The sequence below is a fragment of the Ambystoma mexicanum genome, chromosome 1q (genome assembly GCF_040938575.1).
Source record: "Ambystoma mexicanum isolate Mex_15411 chromosome 1q, UKY_AmexF1_1, whole genome shotgun sequence".
In the NCBI taxonomy this organism is placed as follows: domain Eukaryota; kingdom Metazoa; phylum Chordata; class Amphibia; order Caudata; family Ambystomatidae; genus Ambystoma; species Ambystoma mexicanum.
In genome coordinates this window covers 1,481,185,375-1,481,197,616 of record NC_090922.1, presented here as the reverse complement: position 1 = coordinate 1,481,197,616, position 12,242 = coordinate 1,481,185,375, and positions in this window count along the sequence as shown.

The following is a 12,242-nucleotide window of genomic DNA, read 5'->3' as shown; positions in this document are numbered from 1 at the left end:
CATAAAGCTAGAATCTAACTATGGCTTAATCCAAGTACAATTGGCACAATATGCAAATTAAAATATCAAACAAATATAGGGCGAATAATCTAAAATGTCTAAATTAGCACGTGTCACATGAGATTTGCCTTAAAACTCACAACATATGCATGCAATATATTAATTCAGTTTGACAGTTTAAAACATTGTTTTGCCCCTAATCGGGACTCAAAAAAACATAATTAAACCAGTTTGTCGCCACTGAGCAGGGAACGCCCGACAGCTCTGAGGGGCTGTTTTAGTCTGTCTCCCCTTCCTGCTCAGGCAGGGTTCGGTAATCAAAAACTGCAGGTAAAATGAATTGCTAGCCGGCTTTAAACAATCACCAGGACTTGTAACAAATTGTCAAAAAACTGTGCCCGGTGATGTTATTGACGATCAATGCCGCCTGGCCAAGAAATCAGTCTTCTCCCTCTTGCTTACAGGGGTCAGGGAGCCAAGCCAAGGAGCCTCACAGTATATATGGTACTTGCTCGATTAACAGAGGTCAGGTTAGATACTTGGTAGTGAGGAGAAGAAAGTGAAAGAGTGAGTGAGGAAACAGCAAGGAGTTTGACTGGTCACTAGAACAACAAGTCACTGCCAGGGTTACCTGAATAGCTTCTTCCGTCTTCCAACAATTCCAGATCAAATTCTAATTCTGTTTCCACCTCCTCCCTCACATCTGTGTCCACTGACCACAGCTTCCCTAACCTTCCCAGCTTGTACCAGACAGCAGCAGCTCCGGCTGCCTTGTATCTGCTGTAGTGATGTTGTGATGTCATGATATCACCAAAGTAATCATAATCAAGAATGGTTCCAGAATCAACATGCCAATACAACACGCCAAACTGCTTGCATCCCTGGACTCCAACTCCCCAGCTGTCCTCATTCTACTCAATCTCTCTTCTGCCTTTGACACTGTCAACCATTCCATCCTCATACAAAGGCTCCACGATACCCTTGGTATCTCAGACCGGGCACTGGAATGGCTAACTTTCTTTCCTAACTGACCGCTCCTCCCATGTAATCCTGTGCATCTTCTCCTCTCCTACTTCCTTCTCTACCTGTGGTGTCCCCCAGGGATCTATCCTCTCCCCCTGGCTCTTTAACATCTACCTTGCTCAGCTGGCATGCCTCATCTCCTCGTTCTCCCCCAACTTCCAGTGTTATGCAGACGACACTCAGCTCTTTTTCAGACTTCCTGCTGACTCAATCGCACCTGACTGCCTGTCTGCCATCTGGCTGGGTGCTCTTCCAATGATCTGTTGCTCAATGCCAGCAAAACTGAGATCCATCCTATTGGGACCCCTGCTCCCACCTTGTAGTTCAGCAGGCTAGCAGGCAGGGTTCACCTAGGCGTAAAGGCTTACTAGTTAAATGCGGCAGACGGGAAAGATAAGCGGTGTTGTGGAAGCTCCAGATGAATTTTGCAACTGCTGAGGAGCATGGGAGCTGGGCTATGCTGCATCATTCGGCAGCGATGGGGGAGGAGAGAAGAGACAGTGGATCAGAAGCGACGCACCGGAACTCCAGTAATACTCCATTGCAGTGGGCGTGGTGCAAACAGTGCTGTATGTTGCATCGTGCAACACTAGAACAGCACGTGGCACATCAGACGCCATATTGGGAATCCCGCGGGATAGTGCATGCAGCTGCCTCGAGCTGTACCAAACAGAATGATGGCGAAAACGAGGTGTAACAGTGGTAGAGCGATTTCTCTGCAGAAGAATGCAGATAGAAAGGGAATATGAAGTAGGGAAAGGAACATGTTGATGGTTTACACAAACTCATATTTAATAGCCCCATTTCAATAGACACATCATCACTTTCTGGGGATAGCGACAAGGGCTCCCAGCCAGCATTCCAGTGGATACATTTCACTATGGACATCACAAGAAAGGTAAGCTAGAACAATTGAACATGACTGTATTGGTTTTATGTAAACATTCTGAATTAATTATGTAAAAGAGTAAAATTCTGGAATGTGAAAATTAATTAGAAATGGCTTTCATTGTAAAGAAAGAAAAATAAATGTACATAAATGCTTTGATATCTAAATCACAAACAGGGGATCCCTCTTTCTTTCCTGTCTCTCTCCAGAGCCCCTTCCCTGAACCCTATAATCACATGAACAAAAATAGAAACGCTTGTGTACAGGCGTGTTATAAATGACTTATATCATATGACATCATTTCCTCACTGTCAATCCCACCATCCCCCAGCCGGACCATGGAACCGTCTTCCACCTCAGTCTTGTCCCTTTCTCAGATCCAACCTCTGCCCATGTTTAATTCTCATGCTATCCTTGCAGTGCTCCCTCTTAACACTTGATCCCATCTCTTTATTGTTTCTTCTCTATCATATAAGTCACCTGATGTTACCACTGCATTACTGCTGCATTACTGTACCGATGTACTACAGTACTACAACTTGGGTGGTAAGGTGGAGGACTTTCCTCCATTTAAATGCTGGAGGTAAATACTCCACTTTATAGCCAAAAACAGAAAATACCTACCACCAATTTCTATCCCATGGTAAATCTGCAGAACTAAGTGACAGTAACAGTAAATCCGTTTGGCAATATTTTGGCGGATTTCCCACCAAAATCCCACCAAACTTGAATTGAGGCCCTTGGTCTTCTTTCACTTCCTTTAGTTCATACGCATCAGCATGGCCAAACAATAGACTGGATGTTGTTGAAAGATCGAAAGGTTACTCCTTTTTTATACACTGGACTAACCATTATTTATAATGGTTTTAACTTTCTGGTTCTTCCTTTCTAACCTCTACTTCTACTTGGCCTATCTATAAACACTGCTGATCTCTTAAAGCTCTTAACTCTGACTCTCTCAAAAACCCAATATTCAATCAGTTTTGCTGGGGGACTTTAACAATACCAAGCCATCTGCCTTGTACATAACTCCCTCCTATCTGACCATTCCCACTATCCCTCTACTCCTCCACTACCACCCTACCTACTCAAGTGGGAACTCTCTTGACCTTGTCCTTCTCTCTAATTCACTCTCCTTTGACCTCGCCATTGAACTTTTTCACTCGGTTCACTCAATTGTTCATTTTGACTCCTTGGTCCTTCCACCCTCTACTGTTTAATGACAGAGGAAATTCAGGCAGGACTCTCTTGCCCCTTTCCTTGATGGTGTGAGGACCTCTCTCCTGTCGCTGTACCCTATTATGCCTCTTCCATTGGCCATGTTTATTCAGACGTTCACTATGTACGTATGAGTCCCTTTAACCAACATTATCCTGCTCACACATACACCTTCCCGTCCCCATCCGGGTCCTCACACCTTGACCACCTCAGAGATTCAGCCCTTCAAAAAAACCATGCACTGTAACCTACGACGCTGGCACAAATCACAGGCCCCTACCCCACTTCTAGCCTCTGCACTGGACTCTGTCAAATCTTCCTACTTCAAAATCCTAATATCCTCTCTTCGAAATCAACCCCACAATCTTTCATCCACCATCCCATGCAGGTATCCTTTGCCTCGTCCCTTAATCCTAATGACTTTGCTCTCTAACTTTCCTGTAAAATCTCTAATATTCGTGACACTTTCAAGGCCCTCCTTTCTCTCCCTTCTCAACCCTCCTTCTGCCCACTACCTCTCCCAACTACCTCTTTGGGTTTTGTCTACTTCTCCCCTCCCTCACCTATATAATAATGCGCAACGTACCGGCAATCCGTCTCTGTTCTGGCCCGCTAATTTGGGCCCTTTTTCCACACCTGTTTCATTGGTCAAAGATATAGGCATCAATATTACATCCTGATTATGTCCTCTTTATGCATGTTGGATCAGGTGTCAGCCACTTGTCAAAAGGGGCATGTAAAGCTGCGGACAAAACGCAAGGTTTTACTTTTTATTCATGTTAAATTTCAAGCCCCTGCAGCCCTCTCTGGTAATCGGTGGAATTGATTATTGTTATGTGCTTTATTTGGCTGCAACGCACTGTGCTCCACCGTCTCCAGCTGCTGCAAAAAATAGCTGCTAGAACGGTTCTCCGCCCCCTGCATGGTGCCCATATGACTTCCATTCTTCGGCAGCTCCATTGGCTCCCAGTTGAGCAACATGTGAGGTTTAAGTCTCTGTGCTTGGTACACAGAGCCTTTTACAAAAGAGGGGCAGAATATCTTCAGGTGAAATGTTTCCATTATGTTCCCCCGTGAGCACTGCTCCCAGTCTTCTTTGACTATATCAGTCCCTAGGTGTAGCTCTCTTGGGTTGGAGACTTTGCTTTTTCAGTGGCTGCAGCACAGGCTTGGAATTCTCTTCCGTTTCGCTTGCGTTCTATTGAGGTCTATTTCTCTTTTCCGCGGGCCTTGAGTACATTTATTTTTTAGTTTCTTGTGGGTACTCAGCCAGTGCGTACATTACTTAGGGTATAGCGCCATGATGCCTTTGGGCGGCCAATGCGCTTTGCAAGTGTTGATAACATAACATACCGTCAACCCATCTTGCACTCCTTCCGATCCATTTGCTCTCTATATGGTCAAAGTCTTAGGCCCTGATTCATAGAATTATTTGCATGTAAAACGGGGATTTGTGTGCCATTCTATCTGCAAATCCACATTCGTCAAACAGGGATTTGCAGGCGCAATGGCAACACTTGTAAAGCGCACTCTCTAATACACTCTCCTTCCTGAGCAGAGCTCGTTAACCTCTATATCTCTACTGAACTCCATCAAATCTGCAACTGTCCTGCTGTTATTGAAACAGCAGGACTTTTGCCCAGTTTCCATTCTTTTCCATTATTCAAAGGTACTTAAACAGATGGTCTTCAACCGGATCACTAAGTAGCCTGACAATAATGTCTTTAGAGAACTTCTTTAATCTGACTTCTATTTTAAACACTCCACCGATACTGCCTCCAACTTTCCCTCTGATGTTCACCACTCCAAAATCTTCTATACTCTTTCTTTTGAACCTCTAACGCATTCAAGAATGGCGTCTTTCCTCCACACACTCCAGGGCATTGGGTATCATAAATCTGCTCTTGCCTCGATCTGGAAAGTTGATCATTTAAAATCTCCTGTCGGTGTTCCTCAAGTATCAGCCCTTGGTCCTCTGCTCTTCACCCTTTATACCTCAGCTCTAGGAAGACTTAGTGAAAGCCAAAGGATGAGCTATCACCTCTTTGCTAATGACATTTACATGTTCTTCACCTTGCCCTCCTTCACTGCAGCCATCTCGGGCAAAGGTTACCAACTGTCTCACCACAATTCGTCACTGGATGGATCTTCACTGCCTCATGCTTAATTCTGCAAAAATAAGTCATCTTTCTTCTGGCTTCTAATGACATCCCCCCTTCCCCGTCTCCTACCTCCTTCCCGACTGACCTTCTTGATCCTTTGCCCAAGGCTTGCAATCTTGGGGACCTCTCAGACTGCAATAAATCATCACTACCAATGCCTCTGCTGCTTGTATTAACCTTCTGAACATTCATAAAATGTGTCCATTACTTACTAATCACTCTGCAAAAACTCTAATCTCCGCCCTGGTGCTCAGCAAACCTGACTACTCCTCAAGCCTACTCCGTAGCCTCCTCTCTACTCCTCTCTCCATCTAAACAACGTCCTCAACTTGGCTACCCTCACACTCTATTTAGCTTACTCGGATCCCCCACTTCTACCTGCCGACAACAAACTGGTTTGTTTGTATGCTTGTTTTTTTATTTATTTATACTGGGCACCAACCCCGGAGGTATCTAGGCACATTACAAGTAAGTTTCAATTTTCAGTTACTCATAGAGATATTTACAGTCATTATGTACAAGTTTCATTTTCCAGGTTGCACATAGAAATAGTTGCAGTCATTATATACAAAAATCCTGCAGGGAGCAGACAATATAGTACATACGTTAGATACATCAAAGCAGTAGTTTACATAACAAAAGACAATGTTGTGGAATGATAGGGCACCAGTAGGTGTCCAAAAGGATATCAAGGGTCCTTAGTGAAAAGCCAACTTTTGGTGTTTTTCCTAAAGCTGGTGATTGACTGGTCTGTTCTCAGAGAAGTAGGAAGTGAGTTCCATAACTGGGCGGCCATAACAGGAAAGCTGCTACCACGTGCTTTTTTCAATTTAAATCTAGGGACTATGAGGCAGTAGGAATTGGCAGTCCTCATTTGCGCGTGTTGAGGTTTTTTACGACAATTTGTTCCATTAAATATTGAGGGGCAGAGTTATTTAGGCATTTGTGGGTGAGGGAGACAGTTTTGAACTGAATTCTGTCCTTGATTGATAACCAGTTATGTTTTCTTCTAGCCTCCGAAATATGTAGTCTTATGGGAATACTTAGGGCTGCTCTAAGTGCGTTATTTTTAAGTATTTGAAGTTTGTTGACAATGTATTTGCTGGCACCCAAGTAAAGGGGATTACAATAATCAAGTTTAGAGCGAATAAAGGCTCTCGCTAAACTGATGCAACTTTCTGTGGAAAGGAATGGTTTACAGGCCTGTATCAACTTACAAGTGTAAGCTGTTGCTGACGCAGTAGCATTAACTTGTTTGCCTAGGTTGAGATTTGAGTCTAGGTAGAAACCTAAGGTTTTTACTACCTTTGCCGCTTTAATGTCAATGCCGTTGATGTTGAAGGATAGGTATTTGTTGTTGAGTTTGTTAATGTTGGCAGGTGCTCCTAAGATCTGGAGCTCCTTCTCATCGTTCAGACACAAACCGTATGAGGCCATCCACGCCTGAATGATTAGATATATTTTGTTCACTTTAGGGCCAGGTTGGGATCATAGTCTCCAGTAAGTGGGATGAGGATCTGGTTGTCATGTGCATAATTTGTGTAGGTGACACTTAGATGGTCAAGGTCGTTAACCGTAGGCTTAGGGAAGACATTGTACATAGTGGGTGATGCACAGGAGCATTGAGGTACTTATTGGTGTAGGGTCTGCTGAGGCCAGGGGTGAAAACACTCTCATTGACCTGTTATTAAGAAATGATTGAATCCATGCTGTGGCTTCCTGGGAGAAATGAGCCGCTGTAGATGGGTGTTTGCAGAGCACTTTATGATCCACTAAATCAAAAGCGGCTGATAAGTCTAATAAAGAGTAGGAGGGCAGGTTTCCTGTTGTCTTTAAGTTCGTCGATTTGGTTCTTCAGATCTATCAGAGACATTTCTGTGCCTTGGTGTGGTCTAAAACCGGATTGCTGAAGCCCTACGAGATTGTTAGTCTCCAAGTACGCTTATATCTGGAGCTAGGCTGCCTTGTTTATTATCTTAAGTAAAAATGTACTGTTGTGATCGGTCTGTAGTTAGTTGGGATAGTAGGGTCCAAGGAGGGAGATTTTGTTGGACAGTACATTTTGGATATTCGTGCACCATACTTGATCCTTCGTGCAAGTGTCCATATGGGGATAGGTGCTTCCATTTCTCTTAGGATAGCAAAGAGTTCCTCGGTGCTAGCCCTAGCTTTGTTGATCCTGTCATTATAGTTCTCATGTTTGGTTAGTAGTATTTCGGCTTTGTATTTAGCTGATATTTTCAGAAGGTTGCATTATTATCCTTGGTGGGGAGATTTTTCCACTGGACTTCAATTTTCCTTTTTTCTGCCCTTTTATTTGAGGGTGTAAACTAAGAATGCAGGTGGGCTCTGGGTTTACCGTTGCGCATTTTGAGCTGGGCAATAATATCTAGGGCTTGTGTCATGTGTATAAATCAACTAGGATAGCTGGGTCAGAAGTAGTCGTCGTGTAGTTTAAGATGGGGAGCAGATGTGGCATAAGCCTGTCCACTGTAATGTTCCATTTGTTCCTGGCGGAGAGTAGAGGAGCTATTAGATTGGTCCTGATAGGCGGTATACTTGCTTGTATAGTGAAGGACAGTAAGTAGTGGTCTGTCCATGTCTGAGGTTCAATGGAGCTGATTGTTGTCTCACAATTAAGATCGGCCCCCCAGTCTAAGGTTTTGCCTTATCGTGGGTAGGCTGATTAACACTTTGCGTAAGGCCTAGTTCGTTAAGGGTGTTCGACAGTGCCAATGCGTGTTGGTCATTAGGGTCATTAAGACCAAGGGCCTCATCACGAATTGGGCGGTAACGCCAGCGCTAATAGTACTGGCGCTATCTGCCCTACCGCCAAACCCACCGGCGCTAATAGCGCCGGATCACGGGTTTGGCGGATTTGGAATTCCCCACTCCCCATTGAGCCCATTCGGGAATGCCCCATTCCCCATTGGGCTCAATGGGGAAATTTCGCGCTCAAACCGCCAGCGGATTTCCCGCCGGCGGTATGAGCACGATTCTTCGGTGGGTTTCCCCCCCAGCTCAGACCTGGGGAGAAATCCGCCGAAGCCCTGATTTGGCGGACCCTTAAATCTGGCCGTAATAGCGCTACCGCCGGATTTAAGGGTTACCGCCAAACTCGTGATGAGGCCCCAAGGTTGAAGTCTCCCAGCACTAGTATTTGCGAGTTCGGTTTGGTATTTGCAGATATTATAGTTGTGATGTCTTCCTCGAAGGAGCCGATGGAACCTGGAGGTCTATAGATTAGATGAGCAATTAAGGTACATAAATTGGAGATGGAGAGTTTCACCGTGAGCAGTTCACAGGACTGGAGGTGGGGTGACGTGGATACTCTTAGCCCTAGATTAGACTTAGCAATAAAGGCAATGCCCCTCCCCCCCTGGAAGCTTCTCTATCTATTCTCAAGATAGTGTAGTTATCGGGTATAGCAAGTAAGAGAGAAGGACCAGCTGCTGCGTGGAGCCACGTCTCAGTTATAGCAAAGAAGTCTAGTTTTTCAGAGATGATCAGGTCAGCTATGTCTATGGCATGTGCTACCATGTATCTCGCGTTTATTAGGGCAACTTTGAAAAGCGGGGTAGCAGTGTTCGAAGCGTTGGTACGGGGGATTCTCTGACTTATTCTGTTTTTATTTGTATGGTTAGTCTTGTTGGTGGAATTGTTGAGCGAGGGGGTAGGACTAAGTTTAGTAGGAGGGCTAGACTGTGAATAGTGGGTTCTAGTGAATCTTGAGCCAAGCCTGTAATTTCTAGCTCCAGCAGAGCAAGGTTCATTAGGTACTGGTTCTGGTGGCAAAGCGTTTAATCCATTGGATAGGAGATAAGGTACATTCGGAGCCAGTGGAGGTAGCGGCATCTGTATTAGGATGCTTAATTCCCAACTTTACCTCTGGTAGGAATGTGGTGGGTCTAATAGATGTCGGCTGGAGGCTGTGCTTAAGGTGTGGTAAAAGTTTAGTATGCTTAATCCATAGTGGTAGTGCGGTAGGAGTGGTCATGGTAGAGAGGTGACACTCAGTATGTAAGGAGTCTGCAGCTGTAACAAAACAACTAGCTACTAGTAAAGCAAGCAATAGTGGGAATCCTGCTCTTTATAGATAATGTTTATTGTTAACTTAGTGCGGAGCTTACATTGGCCTCGATGGTAATAGGATTAGAAACAACAATTCCAGCATAATGTATGCTGTGAAGCCAGGGAACAATGCTAACTTATACATTTGATTTTTGTATACAAAGTTGTAATTTTAAATAACAATTGTTTATTCAAAAGATCTGCTACGGCAAGATATGTATTTTGATGGTCTTAACTGTACCTGACTGTTGTAAAGCAGCGATAAAAAATGTGTAAAGGTTTTGTAAACCAAAAACTAATAAAAAAATTAAAAAAGCAAGCAATAGTTTTACAAGGAGGCAAATGAACGCATACATAGTGTGGGTGAAGAGGTCAGCTGGCTCTGGAAGTGAGACAGACGTAACGTATCGAGGAGAGTAGATGCTATACAAAGGAATGCAGTCTGGAAACACGGGCTAATCGATAAGCGTAGAGGACACGACTATGGCACCAAAGATACTTAGCAGCGAGTCTGGTAGCGTAGGTATATGATTAAAATGACAAACACAATGTTGAAAAATGCTCATATACTGTAGAAAAAGACATACTCATCCAGCTATGGCAAGGGTACTAGCATGTAATCACCAGGTTAACAGAATTACACTAGGTATTTCTCACTAGCAGAGAGGTAGTTGTGAACGTCTGCTAAGGTGTGCAGATGAGCTACTACGGTTAGCCTGAAACATTTGCAGAAATACTCGAGTGGGGCTTTAGCATTTACTTAGTTTCATGCCGAGGACCAAACAGCTGCCCTCATGTAACTTAAGCCCAATAGTTGCATTAATACAAGTAGGCAGTAAAGACAGTAAGGTAAAGGAGGCAGTACATTTGATTAAATCGCTAGATGGGACACAATGTATAGATAGCGGCGGTAAGCGTAGCTTCAGGTTTGGGACTGGCCTGAAAGTCTCTAAGTTGCACTGTGTTCGTTTATTTCTAGCGTTTGCTAACTGGTAGGGCACAGAGGAACAGTCTAGTATATAATTGTTGGTTCTGTGACGTCATTTGTAGCGATAGTTATGTAAGGCTTTAGAGTAAGTAGCAGGCTCTGACAGAGAGGAGGGACATGGGCAGCGCGTGCTTACCTTTGGCTATAGACTCTGAAAGCGGTCACTTCCAACTTGATCAGTGGATGGGGATGCGGCTGCTCTCTAAGCAGAACCACTCACTTTTCAAGTTACTTCTCCTAGTCTATAGAGCTATCAATGGTCTTGCTCCACAGAACTTGTCTGATTGTATATTTTGTTGTTGTTGTTTTTTTTTATTTTTTATTAATTGTGATACAACCAAATTTTGTTTTTTTCACAAAGTGTTAAAACAAGGAAAATAAACACATTTCAATCACATTCATTAAGCAAATAAAGCCATTTCAATCAATGCACAGATTTAAAAAGTGAACTAAAACATGATTTCTTAAAACATTAGAACTTGATCATCTTACTTGTCCACTCACAAACATATAGAGATATAACTAGAGGAAGTGAAAGTTGATAAGTAGAGAAGAGAAAAAGAACATGTAAAGAGAAATTAGCAAAACGTCTGAGGAATTAAACCCATCTGCTGTAGTACTCTTATGACATTCAGTGTCAGTGTAGTCTCATGCCCTGCAATCAGTCTTTCCCAGAACATGATAGAAGATAGACGATCACTTGACACAACAAAACGCCCAGGGTACTTTTCTCTGACCTCCCAGGTCCCACGACAGAATCCTAGTACATGTTCAATTGTGTGGATTTATGGATCTGTACATTCGGGGCATAGGTATTTTGACGCATCCCCTTGACACCGTCGACAGAGAACAGAGCCCGTTTGGACTACGTTGAGACATACTCAAAGAAAGTTCTGTCTGGCTTTTACATCTGGGAATTTTGTCAAGTATTTTGGGAGATAGCCCTGTTTTTTATCCTGTGTAGAAAATGAGGCAGCTACTGACGAGGCCCTCATTTGGTCAATTGTTGTAATCCAATCTGTTATCATTTGAGCTTTTTTGGCCTTCATTGGGTTTAAGACTAGTGTGTTCTCATCACTACCACAGTTGACAAGAATCTCTTGTGCTATTTTTTTTAGATCTCTTAGGGTCTGGGAAGAGTCTAAATTACGATGGGTCAAAAGATCTTCATATAGCGTATTTTTCATAGGATCAATTATTAGTCTATACAGCGAAAGTAGTTTCCAATCCATCTGAGATTTAAGAGATTTTAAGCCCAGCTCGTACCTCAGGCTTAGGATCTGGAGGTTTTTGGGCAAACCCAGCACCTGTTTCCAAATTGTTCCTCCTATTTTATGCCGATCCATGGACCATGTCAATGGTTTGGCCTCTATGCCATAGAGTAGGACTGGTACCACATTTGCCATGTAGAATCTTATCATAGGCAAAATGGAGAATTTACAGAATAGGCCAGAAATCTTTTTCATTTGTGATGTTAACTGGGTGCACTATGATAATATCTCTGTTTGCATTTGTCTGATGTTCGGGACAGCGTACAGGGTATATCGTAGATATACTATCTCTCCAACCACCGGAATAAGCTGTCCTCCTACTGTCCATGGGAGCCTACCTCCTCGGGTGCCCTTTTCTCCGAAGATGACTACCCTCAATTTCTCAGGATTGATGACTAAATCATTTTCTTTCATGTAAATATCTAAAGCTTTCAAGAGTCTTTGTAAGCCCACTGGTGTCTTGTCTAGCAGGACAATGTTGTCCGCGTACATGAGCCATTTAATTGCCATTGAACCAATTTTGGCGCTAGCCTGTGCTGAGGAATCTACTTCTTGTCCAAAATCTGCAAGATAGAAATTAAAAAGGAAAGGGGCGACCATTCAACCCTGTCGCACCCCCA